At 38.4% G+C, this 17,167-nt stretch overlaps 1 long non-coding RNA gene across 1 annotated transcript in view; it reads left to right on the top strand.

Annotated features, from left to right (window-relative positions):
* LOC122153935 overlaps positions 1-17,167 on the top strand; it is a 41,665-nt gene that overhangs the window by 16,611 nt on the left and 7,887 nt on the right. Inside the window, exon 3 of the long non-coding RNA XR_006165790.1 lies at positions 5,853-5,994. This is a non-coding gene — a long non-coding RNA (uncharacterized LOC122153935). The remainder of the gene's footprint in view (positions 1-5,852; positions 5,995-17,167) is intronic.

Below are 17,167 nucleotides of genomic sequence, written 5' to 3'. Positions count from 1 at the left end.
GTAATTTTGGCACATATCAGGAAAAAGCCTTAAATAGTGAAAGCTATTAGAAATCTACTAATTCAGTAATATGTAAAGTCAGTGAAAAAGTCTGCATAGAAATTGTTCTGCTCTGTATAGCAGAGCTGCATGTATTTTTCAGTTGCACAAAATTTCACTGCACAGTTTCCATTCAAGTCAAAGGGACTTGCGTGTGCCTAATTCCCAGAAAGTTCACAGAAAAAATATTCTAGGGACAGCACTAATAAAATCAGGTCATTAAAATCTGTACTCACAGTTTGGCATCAATTTTTCATTTACCGCAAGACCTTGGACTGTCTCTCACTGTTTCTGTTAGAAATAATTATGTCGGGTCACAACAAAAAGATTCAGCATGATGTATTTCTTGTCTTCTACAATGTGAGCTTGTTAATGTTTGTCACATGTAAGACCTTTATGACTTTTTTACTGGTTTTATTCAAAAAACATACCTTAAGATTGTCATTTTAATTGCTTCAAATGGATTACCTTTATAAATCCTCTTTCTATGAGCACTGATAAGCTGTTGTTTCCACAGATGGGTTATGGTCATTTTAAAAATAAAGACTCTAAGGTCTTTTGAAGATGAGGAAAAGAGAAACTCCTCCTTACATTAGGTCTAAGCGAGCATCAAAGCAACAGCAAATGCTGCTTGCAAGGTATTCTGTTCTCTGTAGACTCCTCTAGACAACTTATTTTATGTGACAAGTCACCGATAGCTGAAGACACTGAGGAGATCTTTAGGGTATCAGGAAAACAACCAGATGGAATTGCTACTTCCTTGTCTATCTCAGGAAAGACAGGATATTTGCTGCAACTGAGGTTCCTTCCCTGTCTCAGATAGACACCCACCCATGGGAGGTTTTATTTCAAGTGTCACCTTTTTTGAATGTTTTTGGTTCTGTGTTATTCAGGGTGTTGCATCTCAGAAGAAACATTTTCTGGGATGTTTTATGACTTTTTTTTTTTTTTTTTTTTGAGAAATAAAAACACATGGCAGATTATGGATTACCTATCCTTACTAGGTAGCACATCCCACCTTCAGTGGTGTTCAGGAGTTTCTTGTGGACTGTACTCTCTCTGAATTTGCTCTCTGAATCAAGCTTTGGCTGTTCTTTCACATATGGATAAGACTTGTTTGTTTGTGTTTTGTTTTCATCTCTGTAGTCTTGTGATCATCTGGGTATCTTATTTCATCATTTTTCCTTGATAGCTTTTATGTCCCCCTTCACCTTTCTCCCCCATGTTCTTCCCCTTCATCACTTTTTTTCTGCCCTTTTTCTGCTACCATTCTATTCTCTTCTCTTCTCTCATGCTTTTGCTCCTTCTCCAGTTTCAAGCTCTCTTCTTTATTTTCCTCTCCTGACCACTGTATATTAATACTGTCTCTTTAAATGCAAGGAAATGAATTCATGATGGGACTGTGTTTCAGCCTGTATATATTTTTGTATATGTATGCATAAAAGTTACATATTAGCAGTATCATCTAGTATGTATACCATGGTACTAAGGTGTTACTGGTTAACAGGATGTCTGTGTAACTTACTGAGGCATGGTTTCTCTTTCAAAGTTTGCCAGAAATGCCTACACAACTCTTCTGTCTTGCCCTTCTTAGGGCACTTCACACTCTCACAGCTATAGGACCAGAGGTATGGGGAATGCAGAGCTGTTATGCAAAGATCACTGAAGGACTGACACCACTCTTGTTCTGGACACTGAAGAAATGAGGGGAAATGGCACAAGTATGTGTCTCAGCAGCTGTAGAGTTGCTTGTGTAAAAGTCCTTATTTGCAGAACTTAGGGGTCTCTGGAACACATGCTCTTCATGAAGCAGAGAGGTATGGAGAGATTATAAGAGGATAGAGAAAACCTGTGTCTCCTTGGTCTTGTTTTTGCCACCATCAGAAAATTCCCCTGCTAGCTTTCAAGCAAAAATGGAGTGCAGATATTTAAGGGAGAGGAGGCAGTTCATCTGTAAAAATAAACAGAGTAGGGAAAGCAGTAAATTCTTAAAAGCTTAGAATGAAGTGAAGAATTCTTAGTTTTATTTAAAACTTAATTTTTTTAAGTGTTTTTCCTGTTTCATTGTCATTTCAGTGTAAAGTTATGGCCAGAGTGGGAAGGTGGGGTTGCACTAAACCTGTGAAAACTGATGACACTTCAAAAAGATTCCAGTTCTTTGCAGGAATTACTTTAACAAATGTGATGTCTTGACTCCTCTGCTGTCTCATGATTGCATCTTCTGTCTAAAGTTTGTTCTAATTTACTTTGTGCAATATAGGCTCTTTCTGTTTAGCTCAGAACATGTAGTCCCTATTCCAAGTGCTCATACTCTTCATAGGCAATGAGTTAAATGTCTACTGTTCATCAAACTGATGGCATCTTCAACAGTTCTCCTAGGAGCCAGGGAGAGAAGCACCAAAGAAAGGTGGTGATCAAGAGTAGGATGATGGGTAGCACATGGTAGGTAGACAATTCACTGATCACAGCTAATGACATTGTGTTAAAACATCAGTCAGATTTTAGATACCTCCATGTAAATCTTGACCCTGTCTGATACCACCAGGACCTCTAATCACAATGTTGTGTATTTAAATGGCCTCATTAACAAGTTACTGGCTAATCTAAAATGAAGATCCTACTTCTTATTTAAGTGAGTTCAAGGTGATTGCCACTGCCCATGAAGAAAGCTAGGTTCAGAGTAGTCAAGTCTCTTCATAACTTCTTTTTTTTTTTTGCAAACTCTACAACTAAACAAATTATGGCATCTGTCTCTCTAACGTGACAGCTAATAAAATGATTATCTTAGTGAAAAAAATATAGTTGGGAATTGATTGCACATAGAAATGTTAATGAGAATTGAGTTTAGTGCTAATCCTATTCTATGAGTTTTGGAAAGTTGGTAATCTGAACTCAGAAGCCAAACAAACACGGGTTTGGGTTGTGTTTTACCTTCTACATACCCCACAAAGTGTGTAGAATGACTCTGTCCCCACAGAAAATCTGACTCCTTGTAATCCTGAACTGTACCTAGAGCATATACAGCATATTAATTCTGGCCTTGTTTTTTTTTTTTTTATTATTTCTTTTATTTGTACACACTCATGTCATTATACTAACAACTAACTATTTTTTAGTAAAACAGGTTTAAGTTCTTTCATCCTGATTCTAATCAGACATGTAAGATTTTGTCAGAGAAGATAATTAGGGTGCATCATTAGCCTCTGTGATGCCTATATTAATTGAACTGTATTTCTCTCCTTCTTTACAAATTATGACCTTATTTATGGATGTTTCTTCCTGGGCTTTTCTCTGTGATGTTCTCAATACATCACATCAGTTACAAAATGCTTTGAATTTCTGTTGACTTTTCAGAGTCTTGAAAGCACTTGGAATCTCATGGGATGCAGGCTCCAGAGCAGACTATAAAAACACATCTACCTTGTTGCTCTAGCTAAAGCTCAGCTGCCTGAAATCATTATGCTGTGATCCAGTAGGTACTTAGCTCCAATTTTCTCTACAAACAGTGCCACATTAATCCAGATGTGATACATGCTGATCTTTGTGTCTCAAGCAGTCCAACCTGCAATTCCACAGCAGACATTGGAATGCTATTTCTAGTCAGAGGAAAGAAATAAACAACAGCAAATATAGATACCAAAAGGATTTGCAGAACTATATTTCTTAGAATGAAACCTCTTGTCTGAAGTTGAAAGTACCAAACTTCATAGGATTTACAAACTACTTTCTCAACAGCCTCTGGGATTTAGGTTCCTCAGGAGGATGAATGATTTCAAGCAATCTCCAACTTTCAAAGGAGTAATACAACACTTTCCTGGTGGTAGATTTTTATTTTTGTTGCTGTAAGATCTGAAGAAGGATTTCTTTCATGCTAGAGACTTTTTGCAAATGTTACAAGGGATGGTCCTTTCTCCAAATAACTTAAATCAATCCTTGACTCAGTTCCCTCTTATACTTTGATTCTTTTAGTTTATTTTAGGCAAATAAATCTAAATAATGTAGTAGATCAATATTTCTGAGAAAAAAACCTGAGTTTCAATGGATCTTAGTGTATTGACTTCCACGCCTGATTATGCTACTTACCTGTAAACAACCTCACTTTTATGATGGTAAGGCAAAACATGCAAGTTTAGTTCTCTTTAAGAGACAAACTTGAAACCATCTTTCAAGTATTAATATAATAAACATCTTTGAAAATTACTATTATAAATATAATATAAAATGTATAATCATGAATATTTATACAACTATGTGTTCAAGGAAAGGAAAACAGTTAGAAGAAAGTGTTTTGGCTTGGTTTTGTTTCTTTTTTCGCACGTGAATAGAGCCCCAAGGAATGTAAAGTCAACTTTTAATTCTGCCTAGCATCAGTTAGCACCTTTCATTGTTCAGTCTGGGGTATTTCTGACTAAAACAGGAGATGACTGAAAGAAGTATAAAATACAGAAAGGCTGCTGCAAAGAGGTAAAGACCAGCCTCCTTTCCATTCACTTTGGATCAGGCAAGAAGCAAAGGGCATTGTCCACATCGAGGCAAGTGGGTTAGGCACTGGGCTGAGTGGGTTCCTCTAAAGGTGAAGCACAGGGACCCATTCCCCTGAAAGGCTGCAGAGGTCCTGTCACTCAAGGTCTCTAACAGCAGTTTACACAAAAGTCTGCCAGACATGCTGCTGCCCTAGAATGGACTAGCTGACCAACTAAGATTAATTGAACCCAGTTCTTATTGCCTCAGTTTCCTTTATGCTTCTTCTCTTCATAAACAGCTGATTACTATTGCAGGTTTCAATCTTACCTCTGCCTTACAGCAGAAAGCAACCTGCCAAAGTTGGAGTGAAAATCTGGGACATCAGAGATTACAAATCCATTTCAGTACAATATCCATTTCAGTAGTTGGGGAAAAAAAAATAAAATATTGATCTCTCTAAGTATTTTCCAGAAACTTCACTTTTTATAAACAAGACATAAGCTGAAATTTGGGGAGTTTTCATTGTTTTTTCTCTGCAAAACAAAGGCTATATCCATAGCTTCAATAGGATAGAGAATAAAAGTGACAGCAAGGCTTAAGTGGTGCTGACCAATTTGACATGAAGGAGGGACAAATCTTTCACAATGTGCAGCAATGTTTGTGGACTTTTCGGAGATGGGAGGTATGGGCATGAGGGAAAAACAAAGAAACCCAAGCCCAGAGAATTTGTCAAAGAGGAAAGGATAGTCCACCTGACAGAGAGATGGAGATGGCACTTTGTTTGAAATAGAAGAAGATGTGAATTTTTGCTTTTGGTGTGCTTGCAACTGTTTCAAAAGTGTCCCAGTCTTCATTCCTGCCGCAGCTTCTCTGCCTGTGCCACTCCGTTCTCTCTCAGCTCGATGTACAATTTCCTCCTCCCTCTGAAGTTTTCAGTAGAACTCATGGCATAATAGACCCAACAAGGCAAATGGGGAAACCTTGCAATAGAGGAAGTGCGTACTAATAATATTCACACAGGTAACACATATATACCCTCTGTCATAAAAAGCAGCAAAACTCTACAATGTTTTCATATTAGGAAAAGAAAAAGTCAAAACAGATGAAGTTCAGTGATGGAAGTAATGTGAGAGAGGGATTGTGAAGGAATGTTAGGATCAATGGTGTCATATTTATGACTGAAAAAGAAGGCATAAATTAAAAAAAATATATCATTTCATTATTATAATGAAACAAGTACAAAAGGTAATATCTATGTGTTAAGAACATACTGCTTCTCCCTTGTCTTTATCACTGGCTAATGATCAGCAAGTCCATAATGTTTACCTAATTCTTTCTTTTCATGTTAGGTAGCACGTTTAGATGTGCTTTCTGTTCTCTGAAGCCTACCACATATGGAAATGACCACAGAACAATGTTAACCAGAACTTAACCTGGCCTGCCCTTGTGAATAGAACTGATCCCATCTCGCAGCACCCGGCTCCAAGACAAGTAAGCGGGAACACTATTTCCATGTCACTAATATGCGTCATGTATTCTTGCACAGTTGCTCAACGTTCATGCAGAGGGGACACTGAGAGGGAGACTGCTTTTGTTTCATCCTCCCACAGAATTTCAGTAATGTAGAACACCCTAATTTCTGGAAGTATGTTAAAATCCTCACCTAAATCCTTCTAAAAGTAAAGATTATCAAACTATAACCTATGGCCATTATGGCAGGAATTGAAAACTAATTGAATTGGCCATGTTCTTATTTCTTTTGTATGAGCAGAATACAAAATTTTTTTTAAAAAGGTTATAAGTGCTTGTCAAGGGCACCCTGTGATTGAAAAAGGTTTCCTTTGTCTAGTGTGAACAAAGCTGGTGGCTTGGAAGGATTGAAAACATGTAGGTCACAACAAGCCCTGCACTAAGGGCTCAACTGTTATCCTGAGAGACATAGTATAAAGTTGCAGATGCAATAAAATGCTGATATAAAGCTCCCATTTAAAGCAAGTAGCATTTGGTCTCTAAGAAAGTAGTTGGCCTTGCACTGGATTTATTCTTCTGAAGTAAGAGAATTTTTATTACTTTCTGTTTCATCTTGGAAAGGGAGGTTAACGTTTCATGAAGGAGATAATGAAAACTACGTAGGGAGTCATCAGACAAAGAAAGTTCTAGAAGCTGCATTAAAAATATTTCCATCTCTGCTTGACTCTTATACATGTGAATCACCTTTTTATCACCACCTTTGGAAAACTGACAAATTTAATATGTGTTCAAGCTAAGCAACTGAGGTGTGTGTAACACAGAAAAGTGTGGAGGGAGATTTCTTTGAAATAAAAGTGCTCTGTAGAACAGAAAATATTATAACATAAATTTCAAAGGAAGGTTTGGGCAGATAACATATTTGGACTTTGCAGGAACAGCCTACTAATAATCAGTATTGCTAACTGACACAGGATGATGTAGATATACAGAACTGAAAATAAGTACATTTACAGTTCAGATGCTGCTTTAGTTACAGTATGCTAAGATTCTCCTTTATATTCATCTGTTCTTTATGTTGAATACGTATTTTTTTTAAATACTGTTAGAGGTTGAGGAACAGAAAAGTTGATTCCCAAATAATATTTAAATTTTTAGCTAAAAAGCATAATTTTATAAAGCAACCAAATGCAACCAAATTTTCTCCTTGCAATATCTAGTAAAATTTTTAATTCTCTAACTTCTTTAACTTCTAATGTCTCTCAAAACTAATACATCTTAGTTTTAAACTCTAATTTTCAGCCTAATAAAGCATATTATTTCAAACTTCAGCTATAATGTTCAGGTTAAATTTCTACCCTGGGCAAACAACCAGTAATTTCTTGATTTAATAACAAAGGGATTCCTGATGTTTCAGTTCCTAAAGCAAGTATTTGGATTTAGATGCCTGAAATACACTTTCTGTGAAATCTGGTGTCCTGGTTGGGGCTGGCATAGAGTTCCTGTTGGTTTGGCAGCGGGAGGAGTGCTGCAGCACACTGAGACCCCAGGGGCTCCCCAGGTCCCAGAGCCCTCACCTGTGTGCGGGGGCGGGGGGAGCACAGCTGGAGGGCTGGGCCCGGATTGGCCGATAGTCCATGTCATGACATTATGCTCACTATATAAAGGCAGGAGTGGGCCAGCATGGGCTCTCACTTCTGGGAGTGTGGCTGTGGTGCCTTTGTGTTTGGGATCACTGGCTGGGAGCAGGTGGGTGTGGGTCGGTGGGTGGTGAGCAGCTGTATTGCACATTACCTGCTGATAATGCTGTCACCGTATTGTTCTGTTACCGTTATTAAACTGTTTTTATCTCAGCCCATGAGTCTCCCTTTGCCCCTCCGATTCCCTCCCCATTCCCAAGTGGGGGGGAGGGTGGGTGAGCGACTACGTGGCGTTTAGCTGCTGAGTAGGCTCAAACCACCACATCTAGGGAAACTGAACAGACATGTTTGGTGTTCCAGGTCTTTGTAAGGATGTACCTAGATTGTTATGATCAATGTGACTAGGTTATTTCAACAGAAATCTTAATTTACATTAAAATATTTGTAAAAAGCATATGACTAAGGATTAACTAGTCCATATTTTTAAGTACTGGGCTTTTTGTACTAATGGTAGCCACTAGGATCAATTTTTTCAGAAAGGTATTACTAATAAATACTTGATGAGAACACTGATTTTTCTGCTTTTGTTTTCTGACTGGTTGTTTTTCTACCACTGTTTATAAAGCAAAAAGATTTCACATGCTACAGAAGTTGAGGCCTGAACTGTTTTCTGTGAAAGAAAACTTAGGAAGCTGCAGGAGATGATACACTTCACCTTGGAAAAATTCTGTTGTCTAAATTAAGTTTTCAAATGGAAGTAGTTCAGTCATACAAATAAGGTTATGCTCTTATTCACATCCTAAATGTTTATTAATACAACTATGTTCTATATTGCCTTTGTTTGGTAGCTAATACAGTTATCTCAAAGAGTAAATTTCAAAGCTGAAAGGTGGTCAATAGTCACATTTTGTGTGAGGCCCGGGTTTCTTTTAGACCCCTGCATCTGCCATGGGTTCAGTGAGATTTTGGGTATAATTCTGGGACTTCACAGTTTGTGTGGTGGTGGCAAAGTTGTGGATTAAGGAAGAGGATGGACCTCTGTTATCTTCCCTGGGGGAGGCTGGGTGTGCAGTGGTAGCATGTTTGTTGGTCATACTCCTCTGAGTAAGAGAAGGAAGGGGTCAGGTGAACTCCCATGTTGAGTATGCCCAGGAGAGGAAAAGCTGTAACCCACAAAACGTGGTAACAGGGAGAATGACAGCCTCAGCACTGAGGACCCTTTCTGGGAACTGGAGGCCAAGGCAGATTTTTCTCCCACCCAGCTGCTGAGTGGACAAAATACAAACCTAAAAGAAAGGAGCTCTCTTGCTCCAGTGTGCAAGCAAGATGGTTATAAATTTTATTTATTTCATTGCCTTTAGAATTGATGGATTCCATGTTTTTTTTTTTTTCCCATTTAATTGTTTTCCCTCATTTCATATTCTAATAAGACTTGTCTTCTGAGTTAAAAAGCCTTTACTTTGGAGGACTTGTAATGAGAAAAGCTTAGGCAGATCCACCACAAAGTTGTGGCCATCTCAGAGGTCTGTCATACCCACATAATGCAATACAGAGTTGTTTGTGGGAAGACAGTTTGGTGACTTTCACACTTCAGGGTAGCATGTTTGACTTGTATACAAATTTCTGTTCTGGCTTAACAAAATTGCACATCTTTAATTGGGCTATACTAAGATGCTTCCAGCTTGGTGGATATAATGTGAACATGTACATCTATGCAGATGAAGCCTATAAATAGTTGCTATTTTCAGTACATTAAACATCTTTCCTCTTAAATCTTCCAAAGACTTGTGGGTGAAAACACACTCTTTTCTTTTTCTACTGCAATGACCTGAGTTATGAATGACATGCAGCCGCTGTGTTGAATATTGGAGTAAAGTTTATTTGACAGCCAGCTGCAAGGGAAAACACTGATTTAAAATATTGTATGGTTGAATTCAAGGATGCTTGCATTGTACTCATTTTACTCATTTTTATAGCTTTTTTTTTTCCCCCTCAAAGCATCAATGACACCCTGGGGTAGTTTTGCTTGAGGAAAAAGTCACACTCTTTGGGATCTTATTACCTGGAATTAACTTTAAATCGAAACAAGCCACCTGCAGCATGGCAACTCTTGAAAGTTCTCTGTGTGTTCATCCGGTACAGACTAAAACAGTCCATCAATTCAACCTTGTTATTCCTCATTAAGCCACTTCCCTTTATAACTGTACCTGTAGAATGCTGTATTTCAAATTAGCATTCAGAATTTTGAGCAGAGATACCACAAAGCATTGCTCAGATGTTAATCTGCATGTGTCTGGAGATCAATTCTTTTTCTTGCTGTACAGGTAATCTTCCATGGAAAGCACTGAAATCACAGTTTAATTATTTTTAAGCCTAATTCCTATAACTCTTCCATCTTCACTGTAACATCCATCTTGCTATTTTATGGTGCCACTTACAGAGTGCCAGTAGGTAGTGTAAAGGAAATATCAGTCAGCGCTGCATTCTTTGTCTAAACAAGTTTCTGCAAATGTATCTCAAGCCATGGAGTGAACTGTGAAGAAGGGTGTTCTTGGGCTCTATGGTGGCTGAAGCTTAATCTAAACAGATGTTATTTCCTCAGCATCCTGGAGTGGCACCATCTATAAATGGCTGCTTTGGGGTTGCTATCAAGCAGCACTGAGCATAAGAGGCTAAAAGTGCTGCAGGCCTGACAGGCTGAGCGCTTGGTAGCATTGTTCTGGACATAAATCCACTTTCCTATTCATGTCCTCAGACATTTGCTAGGAGACCCACCCTGAGTGAGCAAACGTGCACTGCCAGCTCTGTCCAGGAGATTGTTACCAGTAACTACTAACTAAATCACAGAATAGTTTAGGTTGGAGGGCATCTCTGGAAATCATCTAGTGTTTAAGCCAGGTCAGATAGAACAGGTTGCACTGGACCGTTTGATTTCTCCAGGTTTTTGGGAAACCCAGTTGAGTTTCTGAATATCTCCAAGAATGGAGATTACACAACTCCTCTAATCAACCTGTTCCAGTGTTTGACTGCCTTCACAGTAAAAAAGTGTTTTCTTATGTTAATGAAATTTCCTGGTTTTGTGTTTTGTTTTGGGTTTTTTTATTTAAATCTGCATCCATTGCCTCTTCTCCTGTTCATATAACTGAAAAGAGTCCATCTCTCTCTTCTTCATTCCCAACCATCAGATATCTGTAAACATTGACAAGATCCCCCCTGATCCTGCTCTTCTCCAGGCTGAATATTCCCACCTCTCTCAGTCTTTCTTCATGCAGAAGATGCTCGAGTCCCGTAATCACTTTGTGGCCCTTCGCTGGACTCACTCCTGTAGTTCCATGTTGGTCTTGCATTGAGGAGCCCACAACTGGATCCTACACTCCATGTGTGGACTCACCAATGCCAAGGAGAGAGGGAGGATCACCTCCCTTGACCTGCTGTAAACATGTTTCCTAATGCAGCCCGAGATGTTCTTGTTTTCTCTGCTATGAGACCCAGTTTGAAGCTAATAGACCTTGTGTCATAATTGAGGTAGAGATGTGAGGTTCCACAAACGTGTTAATATTCATAGTTATAAAACTAGGCAAAACTGGTCAGATTAGAATACCAGAGGAGGTGCCATTAAAAGATCACTTGTGCCTATCTTTTTCTGCCTCTTTCCCACATACCTCAGGCTTCCAGGTCCATCAGTATAAAGTGTAATGCACTGTGAAGTTGAAAACCCTTATTGATGGAATATTGCAATTTCAATTTCATTGAAACATGCAGGAAGGAGTTAAAAATCCATTTGATTTCACAGTTAGGTGGGCTTTTAAGAAAATTTCAAGTCCATCTTCCTGCCCCCAGAGCAATTCTTCATAACTGTGTCATTCCTGATGTGCTCTTGTCATGGTTTGAGCCTGGTTGGCAGCCAAACACAACACAGCTGCTCGCCCACCTTCCCCCACCTGGTAATGGGGAAGTAATCCAAGGGGCAAAGGGAGACTCATGGGTTGAGATAGAAACAGTTTAATAACAGTAATAAAATAAAATGGTGACAGTATGAACAGGTAATGTACAATGCAATTTCTCACCACCCGCTGACCGACACCCAGCCCGTTCCCAGCCAGCGATCCTGAAACACAAAGATGCCGCAGTCGCAATCCCCGAAGTGAGAGCGTGCCCCTTCCCACCCACCCCTCCTTTATATGGTTAGCATAATGTCACATGACATGGAATATCAGCCAATCTGGGCCCGGTGCTCCAGCTGTGTTCCGTTCCTGCTTCTTGTGTGCCTGCGCACAGGCAGGACACGGGGAGCTGGAGTGTCCTTGAAATCTCAGTGTGCTGTCAGTATTCTTCTAGCTACCAAAAATGAACATGAACTCTATTCCAACCCAAACCAGAACAGCTCTTTTTGTAAAGACCTCCAGAAATTGAGACAGGAACATTTCCCCAGGCAATCTTTACTACTGGTGTTCCTAAACCATTACTATTAATGAGGTCCATCATTTAATGAGATTCTTTTTTGACACATCTTAGGACCATTATTGTCTGTTTCACCAGTAACCCTTCCTTGCCACCAGACTGTTGTATTTGTTTATTTGAAAAGCATATATTTATGGTTTATATTCTTTTCCTTGATACTTCATTTAAGCTAAACAGTAGGCAGGGTCCTAATTAGCTTTGAACTGATAGGCCCAGAGCTCCACAAGCTCATAGTACCTATTTAGACAATAGCATCTGTTTTAAAATAACATGCAGTCGTTCTATCTAATAGAGATGTCATACCATGTTGCCATGTAAGGTATGTGAAAGATTAACTGCCCTCAGTCTATGAAAAAGAGATCAAAGGCAAATGCATGCAGTATTTAAAATCTGAATTAATAGATGAAGTAAATTAGGTATGAACTCAAACATGAAGTGTTTCCTTTAAGACTGGTATGTGAATTATGGAAAATAGAAATGGGATGGAAGACATGTGAATCTGAGCACCCCAAAGTGCTAGGACAGACATAGGGGCTAGAGACTTTGGACTAAAGAAGCTGGGAGAAAGATCATAGGGTGGGAGGGAAGATGAAAGAAAAGGCTGTCTTAGGCAATGTGAGAACATCTTTGTCATAGGAAGGAATGGCAGTATTGGAAGATTGACGGTGATTGAGAGACGGGACTCTGGATGGGTGTAAGTAAGAGGTTGAGAGTTCGGAGTTGAAATCAAAGCTGAAGTCGAAGTCATGGTCAAAGTTACTGCCGAAGTCATTGCCAGAGTCATTTATTGTCAACAATCCTTCTACAATTATACAGTCTCTAACAATGCTTGTCAACATTTGATTGGTCACTACTCTCTGTCCATAGTACACCAGACAACTCATTTGCTACAAGTTAGTTACTGCTATCCTAAGCCTATTGGTTAATTAAATCTTACAAACACAAACACAATGTTCTATACACTTTTAGCTCAAAGCAGAAAACCACTGTTTAAGAAACGACTAGATGTTTTCCTTCAACTGTCACCTAACATGTTGTCTTCAGACAAAGCTCAGCATCCTTACCTTGTTTTTCTACATTCCTGTTTGCTGCTCCCAAGGCTTCTGGCTGACCAGGGTCAAGATGTCCTCATGATTCATAAGCTGTACAGCTCTCTCAGGTCTTCTTGCCAGCCATCCTGCTACAGATTATCCCACAGAATTTATTTCTAAACAGAATTAATTTTGATTTAAATAGAATTTATTTCTAAAGGAAACAGTTGTGAGTTAAAAGAGATGAGATTTCCTGTGCCTGTGGGGAGGGAGTCAAAATCAACAGTCACGTAACTCAGGGTAATTAAGTATCTGTTAGCTTAAGAAGAGACCAGTCCAACAATGTAGGGGAATGTGTGAAAATTTGATAGAGATGTTCAACAAAAATTTCTACTTTAGATATTTGCAAATATTGCATTTGCTCTAGGCTGAGCCATCTGTGCATGAATGTATGTGTACTTTTATTAGCCAGACTTCTAAAAGGTAACTACTCCCGAAAGATTGCCTTTTGCAGAGTTGTCATTACTATGATGACTATATTCTTATACACATATAAAATATATATTTGTGTGTTCTGTAGGATATATTATTAAGGAAACAGTCTTGCAGATTTCCAAATGTGCCTAATGATACTTTAAGGATTGCAGTTTATTTCACGAGTATTATTTTCAAAGACCAGACTAAAGCATCAGGTAGATAGCATTATTTCAAATACTCAAGAAGTCTCTACTGTATGGGAGGTTGTGTCTGTGAGAGTCTACCTCAAGAGAATCAGAGAGACCAGATGTGTCAACTGAACACAGATTGATCATAAGTTTACAAAAGAAAAATTTTCATCTCAAATTTTGGAACTAGGACAGCCCTTAAATATCCTAATTCCAAGAATAACTCCTACCCTAAAAGCTTTTCTGTCTAAAAGCCAGTATTTTAGAAAACATGAAGTACCTTTCTTCAATGAAAGATCATTGTCCTAAAACATTTATAATAAAAGGAAATGTTCTGATTCTAATGAAGAGGTGCAAAAAGACGCAACTAGGCAGTATGGCAGTGGTGCTAACAGGGCAAACATTGCTTTTTGCAGACACCAACCCCAACCATTACTGTTGCTTCTGTTGATTTTGCACCCGACAGCAGGACAGCATGTGATGAGCAAAATTACTCCTGGCTTTCTGAAGCCTACATTGGAAAGCAGGGACATCACAAAAGAACTAGAACTGTTTCACGTTACGCATGCATGAATTCTAATAATGCAAGTAGAGCAATTACAGGACATAATCCAGCCAGCTGAAAAACTGTATCTTAACTATACAGTTCTAGCTGAGGTATTCCAGTCAATAAGCACTTAGCTAGAGGCAACTGTGTCTCAAAACAGAACATTTTTCAAAGTTAGTTTTGAAAAATAGGCCCTTGAGAGATACTTTTTTAGATACTTCATGATTTAAATAAGGCAATTTGTAAAGGAATATCTATTGCCCCAAGATTTGCCTACACTCACAAAAGACAGAGCTTCCCTATTTAGGAACTGGAGCCTTTGGCATATTAAAAGAGTTATACATAATTTAACCTTTTAACAGCATATTTTAAATCACCCACATAAAACTATCTGTACTGTCACTGCAGAGCAATCATATTAATTCTAAAGTCATATTCAGACTTGTTTTTCTTTTATCATGTTTTCTGTAGACATTAATCTTGATTTAAAGTCATTACAAAACACTGCATTTGAAATCCATGGTAAGATTGTTTCCACCAAATCATTAAACCTTTCCTAGTAATTTTGATTTTGGGATAAGAAGGAGAGATCTCCACCTCATTTCTAGTACATTTACTAGAGAGACTTGAGTAAGGAGCATGGAAGACAGGCATAAACAAAGAGAGGGTTTATTTAAAAAAAAAAAAAAATCTTATTTGTTTGAAACTTCCTTGAAATATTGACTTTGGAAAATTTTTATATCTAGTTAAATTTTTATGCCTAGTTAAATTCTGAGAGTACAAACCATCCTGTACTTCTCTCTCTCTGCAGATCATAATCTGATTTGTATGTTCTAATACTGACAATTTGGTGGGATTTTTTTCTTAAAATTAGTTCCTACATACTATAGGATGTATTTATATTAACATTTTAGCTCAGATCAGGAGCTTACTTTTGAAGCCAATTTACCAGCTATCCCTGCCTGCTGGTAGGGTTTTGCCACTGCATGTGCTGTATTCCTTTAAGAGGTAACTAAACTAGAAGATGCACACTTAATGTACTCCAACTATTAAAAGAAGTTTAATTCAACACCACACTAGAGCTACTCTAAAATAAAATCTATTGACATGCATATGAAGTGGTTCGTTGTACTGAACTGCTTGAGTTGGGCTACAAGGTACCATACAGCTAACATAGATACAACCAGAATTTGTTTAAATAAAATAATCTCTTCCTGTGGAATATTTCTACCTCTGGACACTTAACATTTATATCAGTATGAAATCTTTACTAGTTCTAGAAGGGATTTTCTTAATAGGGAGATAAAGAAATTCTCCATGAATGCAGGACTGTAGGTGCAGAGAACACTCTTTAAAAAGATTTAAATACAAAGTAAAAGAACATTAATCTGTACTGAGCATAAAGTTAGGAACTAAAACTATTCTGAGTGGCATTTACTGATGATGCAAGTAATAGTACTGTGTTCACTTCTTAACATTCAGATATGTTTTCAAAGGAAGAAATTTAAGGAATGGATTCCATATATTTAATTACTTATGTCACAACTCTGCTTTCATTGGGTATACAAACTCAGCATATGTTTCCATGGTTCTGCCCTGCATATCAGTAGATGACAAAATTAGAGGTTTCCTAGAAAACAGTCAACTCATCAGCAAAGTGTGGTTTGAGCCTGGTAGGCAGCCAACCACCCCACAGCCGCTCATCCACCCTCCCCTCACACCTGGAAATGGGGGAAGGAATTGGACGAGGAAAGGGAGACTCACAGGTTGAGGTAGGAACAGTTTAATAATGGTACTAAAATTAAAACAATGACAACAATAGAAAATATAAATGGGCAATGCACAGTGAAATTACTCACCACCCGCTGACCAATACCCAGCCCGTTCCCAGCTAGTGTTCCCAAAATACCAAGATCCCTCAATCACAATCCCAGAAGTGAGAGAGAGCCCCCCTTCCCAATCACCCCTCCTCTATATAGTGAGCATGACGTTCCATGATATGGAATATTTCATTGACCAGTTTGAGTCTGGTTCTCTGGCCGTGCTCCCTCCCTGCTTCTTGTGCACTTGTGCACTGACAGGACATGGGGAGCTGGAGAGTCTTTGAAATCTCAGCAGCAGCTGAAAACATCAGTGCGCTATCAGCATTCTTCTCATACCAAACCCAATGCTGAATCCAAAACACAGCACTATTCTAGTTACCAGAAATGACCATTAACTCTATTCTGGCCCAAACCAGGACACAGACATTTGTAATTCATTACATGAAATAGTATTTTACCTTAAGAGGTAAAGTGGATTAGGCATAAATTTGAAGAAGTCAGTCTCTGCCTTAGTTATGACAATCACTTATGCACTTTGTATGAAAGCATCTGAGTTAATCTAACTTTATATGTTCAGTTTCCTCTTCCAGATCAAATATAAGAATTGAATAGTTAATGTTTTTCAGCACCTTGAAAAAATACATGGGACTTATTTGCTATCTTGCATCATTACAAATTCCAAATATTGAAGATTATTTGTGTGATTCAGTTGGCTTTATCAGTATCTAACAAACTTGAAGGACTTAATTTTCATTATTATTCTGTCATACCTCCAAATCTGCTAGCAGTATTGGATCTTAATTACATCTCAGACATACAGAAAGCTCATTCCTAAAGCTGCAAAGGAATGTTAGTTAATGCATGAATCTTCCTCAAAGATCCTGATAGAAGTTCACTGTCATTTCTCTCTGATATCCCCTGCATTGACTAAGCTTCTCTGGCTGCTCCAACTGGAAGCTGGAATGACCAGCTTTAGAGAAATCTTCATTGGTGAAAGGAAGCTTCCCCACTCCTCTTCAGAAAGTCAGGA

Source organism: Tyto alba, unplaced genomic scaffold (assembly GCF_018691265.1).
Source record: "Tyto alba isolate M040663 unplaced genomic scaffold, T.alba_DEE_v4.0 Super-Scaffold_27, whole genome shotgun sequence".
Lineage (NCBI taxonomy): Eukaryota > Metazoa > Chordata > Aves > Strigiformes > Tytonidae > Tyto > Tyto alba.
Note: the sequence above shows the minus strand (reverse complement) of the source record. Positions and strands in the feature narration are given on the sequence as shown.